Here is a 12,204-nt window from a genome sequence, read left to right on the forward strand (position 1 = left end):
AGATGATGGGACTGATGCTAGATGGAATGTTTTATTTTGGATGAAATTTATACAACTACTACCACTACTTTTTAAAGAGTTTTCCTAACTGGGCGGTGATGGCGCATGCCTTTAATCCCAGCACTTGGGAGGCAGAGCCAGGAAGATCTCTGTGAGTTGGAGGCCAGCCTGGTCTACAGAGCAAGATCCAGGACAGGCACAAAAACTACACAGAGAAACCCTGTCTCAAAAAACCAAAAAAAAAGAAGAAAAAAAAAAGAGTTTTCCTAATTGCTGAAATTTTTCTGTCAATTATTTGTCTTAGTTTAGAATGACACATGTAGTTTAATTATACAATGAAGAAACTTCTGTAAATTTAGGACAACCTCCTTATTCATGCATAGGGATGGTTCTGATATCTCAGCACAGATCACTTTGTAGAATTATTACACACAGAGCATAGTAAGGAGAATTTATTTCAGGTATAAAATTCTTTAGAGAATTTCCATCTAGTTATTTCATTTACCAATTTCATCAAGGAGGAAGACCTTTTGGATGCCAATACCACCTGAGACACTTTGGTTTTACTAAATATCTGGACAGGAAGAGAACTCAATGGTAGCCTGGGAAGTAGATTACCAAAACCTTCTCCCAAGAATCTTTGCAGACATGCTTTGTCTCTCACACTTAAAAAACATTTTTATCAATGTACTAAAAACTGCACAACTTCATATAATTTAGATTTCTAGCTACCATGGGGGAAATTAGAAAACTTGGGAAAATCCTGGGTTTACATTTCTGTTTGTCAAAATTGATCCCAGTTTCTCACTTGCACCAGCCGAACTCCACCTCCGAACAGTTCCACTCTTGAGAACAGTGACACCACCCGAAACCAAACCTTCAAACACATGAGACCACCAGGCCATTGTATGTCCAAACCACAGCACTCTGCCCCTGACCCACATGGACTCAAGGCCATCTCATTATGAAAAACATATTCACCTTAACTCTAAAAGTCCGTATTGTCTTTAACTGTCAAATAGTGTTCCAGAATCCAAAGTCTTTTGTGAAATTCGAGACAGTTTCTTAACCACAAGCCCTATAAAACAAAACAAAACCAGTTACGTACCTCCAATATACAGAAGTGCTGAGCACACATGTCTATAGGTTGGCATACATTTCAGGGTTATAGCATCTCTGGAAACCTGGGGTGTCCACTGTTAATTTATGTTTCACGTTCCCAGTCAGCCTCATGCAATGGCCTCCCAAGGTCTGCCCCCGAAGGCTCTAAGGAACTTGGTCTTGAGCATTGTTGAACCTCTCACTCTTCCCTCTCTCATGCCTGCAAAATCCAAACTCTGTGGATGACACAACAACATTTCCTGCCAGCCTGAGAACTTGCAGCCCAGCCCTCTTGGACCCAAACTGGAGTGGCTTCTGTCTGCCTTGGCTGCTGAACCTGAGAAAATCCTTCATTGGGCAGTTGTTTTGAGCTGAGGACTTCTTCAGAAGCTCAGTTGAAGATCTCTGTGTTGAAATGCCTTAGCATCTTCTACAAGCCCAAGCCTTCCAGGGGAGGGCTCATGCCGTTATGGTACCTTTCATACGGCCCTAGTACTGAGCATGAGGTTTCTCTTCAATGATGCTGATCTCACTAACAGTTGTAGCTGCATTGGCATCTGCCTTGTCTGCAGTATTAAACCCACCCATGAACTTCCTCATAATGCTACAATGTCCACAGCAGTGATTCTCAACCTGTGGGTCTTGACCCCTTTGGGACTTGAATGACCCTTTCACCGGGGTCACATATAAGATATATTGCATATCAGATATTCATGTGACAATTCACAGCAGTAGCAAAATTACAGTTCTGAAGTAGCAACAAAAAATAATTTATGATTGGGGGTCACCACAACGTGAGGAACTGGATCAAAGGGTCACAGCATTAGGAAGGCTGAGAACCATTATTCCATAGCTTTCTGCTCCACATTCTGATCTCTTATGACACAACCTGAATGCCGCTACCCTGTACTGAAGTTTCTTCCTCAAAGCAAATTTTCACATTGCTTTTGAATTGACTCCACTCAGCACACACTCAGAATGCGGCCAGATTCTTTGCCAGAATGAAGCATGAAGGGCCTGTCGAGCAGTTCCTAACAGTCTTTGTTCACCTCTGCAACCTTGGGATTCAGGCCTCTTCTGTCTACCTTTCTCTTGCATTCTGGTCTTCCATACTCCCCAGAGAAGAGCCCACCAAGCTCTGCTTACAGAACTCTGGTGCCTCTCTAGCCCACAGCTCCCAACTCGTTCTCCTACCTTCCCTAGACCATTTCCTTAAGCTTCTAAATTACAGTCAGGTTCATCCCTGCAGTCTCTCCACTATTGGCTACCAGTTTTCTGTATCCGTTGCTCTCTTGTTGCTATGACCAGTATCCGAGAACAGCTGACTTGAGGGAGGGAAGGTTTATTCTGACTTGAAGTCCAAGGGGGGAAGAGCCAATCATCAGTCATGAGAGGAGGGTGAGGAGTCTGGCTGCATCACATTTCCAATCAGGAAGTGGAGAAAGAACAAACCTCACAGTTTGCCCCAGTGACTCACGTGGTCCAGCAAGGCTCCACCTCCTGTGGATTCTACAACCTACCAAAACAGCACCAACAGTTGTGCTGACACACTTTTATGAAAATGTCTCTTGAATATCCCCAAAAGAATTTTTGACAGAGCTCAGAGCAAAGTTAATAATACCCCCACTGAGATGATTTAAGACTATATGCTTAGCCTGTTGTCCTACTGTGTACTCAGCCTGTTTATGTTTAATAAAACAATGTAACCAACCTTACTGTGCCTTGAATTTCTTATGTCATCAGCTTTTACAAACCTGAGCTAATGCATATCTTTAATCTTAAGTGATTTACTCTTGCATGGTCTTAACCCAGAAGGGGTGTGTGTGTGTGTGTGTGTGTGTGTGTGTGTGTGTGTGTGTGTGTGTGTGTGTTTTGTGTTGATTATTTCCTGACAATAGCCAACAGGTTATAAGCAACTTTAAAACAAGTATCTGCGTAGACGTTGGAAGCAATGTGTGGGTCTAGTTTGATGATGTCTGCGTGGCTTTGTTTCCTCTTCTGGGTCAATAACTTCTTTCTTCCCTTGTAAAGGTTTAATATCAGTTAAAGGTCTCTGTAAGGAATCCCTCATCTATTTCCCATACTACATCTTCCATGCTGTTCAATAAATGGAGCATAAAACCCTGTGTTAGGGACAGGCACCTCAGAAAGACTGATGATACATACACAGAAAAAGATACAGGCGCCGGGCGTTGGCCTTTAATCCCAGCACTCGGGAGGCAGAGCCAGGCGGATCTCTGTGAGTCGAGGCCAGCCTGGGCTACAAGTGAGCTCAGGAAAGGCGCAAAGCTACACAGAGAAACCCTGTCTCGAAAAAAACCAAAAAAAAAAAAAAAAAAGATACAGGCATAGACACAGGCATGGGACAAAGAGATTGTATGAACACATATAGTAGACAGACTACAGAGAAATCAGTAACCACAAACTACAGATGACACAGAGAAGTGGAGAATTCAAATTTGGGCTCAACCTTAATCAAAGTAATCCAAGAGGAAGTGACTCTTCATTCTTTAATGCCGCCTGGAGGCATTTGAATGTTCTCTGGGACTCTCATTAAAGCATTAGTAGATGTAAACAGTGAAGGGCCAAACATTCAAACAGCTGAGAGCCTGGACCAGTTCACATTCCAACCACAGTACTTTGTCTCTCACATCACTGGTGTTGGGAGAAGCCAGCTTCCACATCAGGTGTGTCTTTACAGACAGGCTCATGCAACGTGCTACAGGGAGCAGAGGATTCCTGCCACAGTGATGGCAATGAGTGTGATCTTGCATTTGAACGCCCTTTCTACTGTCTTAATAAAATTCTAGTCCTGAGTCATGTATCAGCCGCAGCCTCAGGAGACTCCAGGCCACCTAATCATTTCTAATTTCTTGATTGACAGAAAATTAAGCTTCTGGTTCTTGAAAGAATTTGTGACCTAGCTAATCCAAGCATATATAAAAAAAACCCTCAATAATAATAATAAAAATGCTCTTTTAAGAAGATGTAGACGTCTCAACTGAAAATATAATGTGACGCTCTAATTGGTACAAAGAGTAGACTGAGCACATACTTGGTTTTCCTGCATCATGAAGAAAAGGCCCCTTAGGCTCATGGCTCTTTCCTTCCCACTCTCCCTGAGTGAATTACTGTCACACTTCCTGTTCCGAGTCCTTAAACACCAAGAATGATGCACTACATCAGAAACTGGATCCAAGTTGTTCATATTTGAGAATCTGAGCAAGAAATGGGAGCAAAGTGTGAACTTTTTAAAATTTAAGCTGCCATTTTTTTTCTGACTTTACTAGGAAAAAAAAATCATTTATTGAACTTTTTCCGGAGGGAGTAGTTTCACTAATATATTTTTAAAAGAGAACACTAGAGCCCAGGGCAGCTCTGTTTCAGTTGTTTGTTAATGACTCAGCTGTACCGGCATAAATTCTTAGACAGGAAGGGGCTGTCTTTTGCTCAGGGACATTCTCGTGTACAAACGCTGATGAAAAGTCAGTAGCAACTTCAGCTGAGGTGCCACTGTGTGTAAGGAGACTGGTAGCAGCCTGTGTTTCAACATGACAGGAAAAATTCCCAGATCAAAACCCCATTTTGCTACAGATATAAATCTGAAGGCATTTGAAAACATTTATTTGAAGGTTCCTATTATTCAGTCAAATTCTATTTCTTTTTATATCTTTCTCTTTCACTTTAGTGATAAAAAACAATGGAAGTCTAGCTTTGTGGTTGTGAGGGAAAGAAGTTGAAGTCGTCTGTTTTCAGTTTGCAGATTCCTGAATCAGATGACAAATGCCTGTAACCTAACAATTGGGAGACTGAGGCAGGAGGGTCCATTTGTTCGAGGCCAGCCTGGACGCCATCTAAAAAAAAAAAGTGAAAGTGACTCATATCGAATTTTGCTAATGTGTGCCATGGTAAAAACCAATTAGAACAATTAGAATGAACCAGTTGTGAAAGAAAAAAAAAGCTACATTGTGTCAGTGTTAAAATTAAATTTGTCAAGTTTTATTAACATGCATGACATAACTTTTATTTAAAATTTCACCTTTTGGAAGAAGTCAAGTTTTATATCATTTGGATTTAATTCTTTCTTTCAAAACAAAAATACTTTTTCCACAAGAGCAGAAGGTGAAGGGAAGCGTTAACTTGGTAGACACAGTTGCGGTTCTTCTGAGGAGTCTGTGTCCAGCGGAGGATATTGTGTACAGTACGCATTTCTCTGAGGAGGGCTCAGTTGTACGCATCACAATAATTTTACTAGGACTTTTGACCCTAAAAGGTTGAAAACCTCTGGTTATCATTTTGTTTTTTTTCACTGGGGAGTACTTGGTCAATTCATATCCACTTTACTTGAAAACATATTCATGGATTAACTGCTGGATTTTTTTTTTCTGTGAATGCTTTTTGTTATGCTGGGCTGGAGAGAGAATTCAGCTGGTTATGTGCATGCCTCACAAGCATAAGGACCTGGGATTGATTCCCAGAACCCACAAAAAAAAAATAATTCTGGATGTAACAGTTTGTGTTTGTGATCCAGCCTAGTCTACCTGGCAAGCTATAGGTTAGTGAGAGACCTTGTCTCCAACAAAAAGGTCATGGGAGCCTTGAGAAATGATGCTGAGGTTGTCCTCTGTCCTCTTGTGTGCCCTATGTTCCTGCACATGCATTAAAAAAGAAATATTTATAATGAGAATGAAACCTCTTCAGTCTAAGGTAGCCTCATTGACAAAACCATTCATTGTTATGTCTGAACCTCAAAACCATGATATTGAGTCTATCCTTAAATTTTGAAAAATAAGTGTCATGTTCTTTAGGCAAATGCTGATTATTTTATTTTGGAAATGAAAGATTCTAGTTCTGCTAGAAATGTAACAATGTACCACATCTGCCCGTAGGGGACTGAATAAGCATGTTCTATAATTCATTATCTTCCCTTCTACAGGTCATTCTCAGAAAGCTCACATAGTGAGATACAGAGAAGTAGAATGCATTCAAATTCCACAAATCTCATTATTATATTTGTGTATTAAACTGAGGCAAGGCCTAGAAGAAGTCATTCACAGTATTTTAACAACATGCTCCTTGTAGGCAAATGTTGTCATGACCGCTAATATCAGCTGAAATTAGAGAGAGGAGAGATGGCGACGGCATCTTATTTTCCTTTGTCACCGGAAGGACTTGGAGCAGATGCCTGCCAACCTTTGTGTTACTCATTAAGGGGAGGTCCTCGCAATTTAACAGCCATCAGGGTCCCTTCCCAATAAAACAGTTCCCTTGAAAATGGGATAGTGTTGACTAGCTCATTTGCAAGATACCTGGCATGTGATTTTCTTAAAAGCCTAGGCTGCCATACAATATGCCTATTTTAATCTAAAATGTGCACCCTAACAGTTACAGTAGTAAAGAGGTTTACATATAGACATTGACATGAACATTGATGGTTCATAGATCACCGTTAATTTTACTTAGTGGGGTAGAACTGTAAATAATGTTGCACACAGCATTTTATTGTGAAATGATTACATTAGTATTTATCTCGAAATCTCTCACATCAAAGTTTTTGACCCACACAATATTTATGAGTTAATTTTCTTTTTCCCTACATCAATTTAGCAATTGAATAATAGTCTTTATTATAAAATAGTAAGGGGTGGGTCACTGGCAAATATGTGCCAATTTTAAGACCCCCAGTGTGACACACGAGAGCCACTGGTAGAAATGAAGCAAACACAGACTTCAGAGGCACTGTCACTTGCCAGTTAATCTTTAAACAAATTGTTGAGGTTGTATGGCATATCTTTGGGAACTTTCAAAATGGACAAAACAAGCTAGCATGTTACCTGTTATGTTAAGGAGAACTGTGAGTAGCTGATTGAGTTCACAGGAGGCACACTGAGGCCATCAACAAGCCAACAACAGCTCCTACACTGATCAGTCACATGTGCAAGCTTGGAACTGCATCCTGTTGGCACACCTTCTCTTACAGAATTAGTATGTTTTCCTTTAAAACAAAAAATCTAAAATCACTTACCGTAAAGAACTCCCAAGTCAATGTCACACAGCTAGATTAAAGTAGCTACTCAAACAAGCACTTGCCCAGAACTGGATTCTGTGCACCTTACTGAACTTCTCTACATTAGAACAGCTCTTCTGAAGTTGTGACGTTTCCCTTTGGATTTTAAACTTTCACTATCAATTACGTTTTTGTGTACTTACCCATCACAAAAACTTTAGCAGTTCATGGCAGAGTTAAAACTAGGAAAACAATTGGCTTTATGTTCTTTATAACTTCTGTGTCCTTTACCTGCATTTATACTTCCTACCACCTAATAGTGCCCTCTCTTGTCCCCCTTTCTATGTGTTATGCTGTACCCATACATACATTGTTTACATACAAACATGTATACATTATAGGCTAGGATCTGCAAATGAAGGAGAATGTATATTTCTTTTTCCCTTTGTAAGATGGGGTGATATACTGACTGGTTTTATGTGTCAATTTGACACAAGCTAGAGTCATCAGAGAGGAAGGAGCCTCAGCTGAGGAAATGCCTCCATGAGATCCAGCTGTAAGGCATTTTCTCAATTAGTGATCCATTGGGGAGGCCCCAGCCCATGGTAGGTGGTGCCATCCCTGGCTGATGGTCCTGGGTTCTATAAGAAAGCAGGCTGAGCAAGCCAGAGGAAGCAAGCCAGTAAGAAGCTCTCCTCCATGGCCTCTGCAACAGTTCCTGCCTTCAGGTTCCAGCCCTGCTTGAGTTCCTGTTCTGACTTCCTCCAATGATGGACTATGCTCTAGAAGTATAAGCTGAATAAACACTTTCCTTCCCAACTTGCTTTTTGGTCATGGTGTTCCATCACAGCAATAGAAACCCTACAATAGTTGATCTTACTTAATATTATATATTTTAAGTCCATAAAATTCCTGTAAATTTTATGATTACATTTTTCTTTAGAGTGAATAGTGTTCCGTTTTTATAAGCATATCAGGTTTTCATTATCCATTCATCTGCTGATGAACTAGATCAGTGCCATTTTTCTTGCTACAGTGAATAGAGCAGTAATATACATAGAGTGCAAATACGTCCATGGTAGAGTATGGAGTTCCCTGGGTACATGCCCAGAACTGAAATTGCTGGTTCACATGGTAGTTCTATTTTTAATATTTTGAGGAGCCCACAAACTGATTTCCATAATGGCTATGTTAATATTCAGTCCTGTCAACAGTGAATCCTTATTCATGAGGTCCTCATTCTCCACATCCTTTCTGATACTTGCTGTCAGATTTTTTTGTGCTGTATGCATCTTTATTATCATCGTATATTTATTATTTAAAACATTGATGACAGCTATTTTGACTGGGGTGGCATGGTATCTCAATGTGGTCTTAACTGCATTACCCTGATGGCTAGGGATGTTGAAGACTTTTAAAAATTACTACTAGCCATTTGTGCTTATTTTTTAAATCTGTCTATTCAGTTCATTATCCTACTTTTTGATTGGCAGTTTTATTCTAATTTCTGCATTAGATTCTGAACATTAAATTCTGTACAGCTGGTAAAGACTTTTCCCAGCCTGAGGGCTGTCTGTGAGGTTAGATGTTACTTTCCTTTGCTGTGCGAGTTTTTACTTTCATGTGGTCCCATCTGCAGAGACGTGGGCTAGTTCCTGCTCTGCTGGGGCTCTGATCAGAAAGTTCTTGGCCTCTTCGATAATCTTGAAGATTATTCCTTGTGTGTTTACCTAGAAGTTTTAGCAATTCAAGTTTTAAATTAAGGTCTTTTATAAATTTGGAATTGATGTTTGTACAAGGTGAAAGACAAGAATTTAATTTCATTCTTTTGCAGGTGGTTATCCAATTTAGTAGTACCATTTATTGCATAGACTATCATTTTTTCCAATATATGTTCTTTCCTCCTTTGTCAAAAATTAGTTGGTATAGCCTTATAGGTTAATTTCTGGGTCCTCTATCCTATTCTATTGGTCTACTTGTCTGTTTTTATGGTACAGAGTATGTAAGCACCAGGCTGTCTCTTTTCACTACTGTTGTGCAGTATAATTTGGGTTTGAGCATTGGGATAGGTGTTACATAAAATCTGTAGATTAATTTTGGTAGTATAGCCATTTTCATGACATTTAGTCTGCCAGTCCTGGAGCATGGAAGTTCTTCCCATCATCTAGTGTCCCTCGAGTTTCCACTGTAGAGGCCTTTGTCTCCTTTAGTTAGATGTAGTCATTGATACTTAATTTTTGGAGCAATGTTTTTGTTTCATTTACTTATTTTTGCTTGTTTTTACCTCCCCACCAAAGTTCCCCCTACCTCCCCTCCTCCCAATTCCTCCCCGCCCCCACACCTCCCTTCTGTCCCTCCCCCATCCACTCCTTCACTGCTTCTCTTCAGATACAGGTGGGCCTCCCTCCCCTGACTATCAGCCAAGGTATATCAAGTTGCAGTGAGACTAGGCACCTCCTCTCCCATGAAGGCTGGGTGAGGCAACCCAGTAGGAGGAATGGGTCCCAAAAGCAGGCATCAGAGTCAGAGACAGCCCCTTCTCTCACTGTTAGGAGTCCCACAAGCAGACCACAGTACACAACTGTCACATACAGGCAGAGGGTCTAGTTCAGTCCCCTGCAAGGCTCCCTGGTTGTCAGTTCAGTCTCCAGGAGTCCCTATAAGCCCAGGTTAGTTAGTTCTGTGGGTGTTCTTGTGGTACCCTTGACCCCTCTGGCTCCTCAATCCTTCCTCTCCCGCTTCCATAGAATTCTCCAAGCTCCTGCTAATGTCTGGCTGTGGGTCTCTGCATCTATTCCCATCAGTTGCTGGGTGAAGACTCTCTGATGACAGTTGGGCTATGCACTGACTGACTTATGAGTAGAGCAGAATATCATTGGGAATCATTGACTTTTTTTTTTTTCTTGCCAGTCATGTTTGGTTATAACTTAGTTCTCTGGGGTATTCCACCTCTGGGTCCTGGCCCTCAGGGGTGAGCTCCCTCTCAGGATATGGGTCTCCAGCTGGGTCTGTCATTAGTTGCTCACTCCTACAGTTTCTGTGCCTCTTTACCCCAGCACATCTCATAGCCAGGGCATATTGAAGGGTTTGTGGTTGGATTGATGTTCCAATCCCTCCACTGGAAGTCTTGCCTGGTTACAAGAGATGGCCAGTTCAGGTTTGGTATCCCCTATTGCTAGGAGTCTTAGGATCACCTTCGTTGATTCCTGGGAGTTTCCATTGCACTAGATTTCTAGCTCATCTCAGAGATGCCCCAGATTCCAGTCATCTTAAGTCTCTTAGTACTTAAAAGCAATTTTAAATTGAATATTTTTCCTAATTTCTTTCTCTAAGAGTACATTATTGGTATATATGAAGTCTATTTTTTAATATTGATTTTTGTGTCCTAAAACTTCAAGAGTTTATTAGGTCTAAGCATTTTCTAGTAGACCCTGTGGGAATCTTTTCAGTAAGGAATCATGTCATCTGCAAATGAGGAGATCTTGACTTCTTTTCCTGTTTTCATTCCTTTAATGTCTTTCTCTTGTCTAATTGCTATAGCAAAAACCTCAAGCACTATATAAATAAGAGAGGGGAGAGTGAGTATCCTTGTCTCGTTCCAGATTTTAGAGGAAATACTCTATTTGCCTCCATTTAATACATCATTGGCTGTGGGTTTGTTGTATATAGCCTTTATTATTTTGCAGTATTTTCCATCTATTCCTAACATTTCCAGGAATTTTATCATGAAGCCATGTTGAACATTACCAAATGTTCTTTCAACGTCAATTGAGAGGATTACGTGGTTTCTATACTTCAGTTTATGTTATATTACATTCATTAACATATGTATGTTCATATATATGTTCACATATGTGTTCATATATATGTTCAATATAATGTATATTGAATAAATCTTGCCTTTCTGGGATGAGCCCATTTGGCCATAATGTATGATTTTCTTTATGTGTTCCTAAATTTGGCCAAAGAGCATTTTAATTCCAGATGTTCTTGTTCCTGGGAATTTCAGCACCATTGCCTGCTCAGCTCTTCCTTGTCTTCTTTCTTTCCTAGTCTTCCTACAGGTATCCTATTTCAAACCTATATCCAAACTATACTCAAAGGTGAAAGAAGGCTGCACTGGTCTCTTTACACTTTTTATGTAATTTGCTTGTTCCAAAAGACTTAGGTAATTTCTGTGTTTAGTCTCAGCCTTATCAAAGAACATTGTGTTTTATTTGATAAAAAAGGCATATGCACAGCTTACAGAAATACATAGGAAAAATAATTGAAAGCACAGTCCAGCAGAGATGATCAATTTGTTTCTTGCTTTTTATTTGGAGTGCTGTTTTGAAAAGTATTGAAGCAATGGATTTTAAAAGAACAAAGTGAGATTTCTGTTATGCCCTTGAACCTAAGAGTAGCCAACCAATATCTGATCTGATTTAAGGCCCACTCTGAGATGGAACTCATATCCAACATTGTTTGGGTGATCAAGAAGCAAAGAGACTAAATAGCCCAGAGACCTATGGTAAAACCAAATACTACTGGTCTTTAAAAAAGCAATGACAAAATGATTCATAATAATATTATGCTATCCTACAGATCAGTACCTTACTCATCCATCCTCCTGTAGCAGGTGAGAACAAATACAGAGATCCATGGCAAGCCCCCCCCCCCTCTCTCTCTCTCTCACACACACACAACACACACACACACACACACACACACACACACACACACACCTTGGAACACACAGCTCTAAATGAGTTGTCTCCATTAAATCTTTCCCCTTGGAGCTCAAGGAACCTGAACGAAGAGGAGGCAGAAAAAGTATAAAAGGAAATGGAGGACATCAAGAGAACAAGACCCTCTAAATCAACAGAGAGAAGTTCATATGAACTCACAGAGACTGAAGCAGCAAGCACAGGGTCCACATTGATCTGCACCAGGTCCTCTGCGTATATATTATAGCTTTCTGTTTAATATTTTTATGAACTTATTGAGTGTGTGAATGAGTGGGTCTCTGATTCTTGTGTCTTCTCTTAGGCTCTTTTCCTTCTGTTGGTTTGTCTTGTCCAACTTCAACGTGATGGGTTTTGCTATCTTTTATTTTA

The sequence above is a fragment of the Peromyscus leucopus genome, chromosome 19 (assembly GCF_004664715.2).
Source record: "Peromyscus leucopus breed LL Stock chromosome 19, UCI_PerLeu_2.1, whole genome shotgun sequence".
Lineage (NCBI taxonomy): Eukaryota > Metazoa > Chordata > Mammalia > Rodentia > Cricetidae > Peromyscus > Peromyscus leucopus.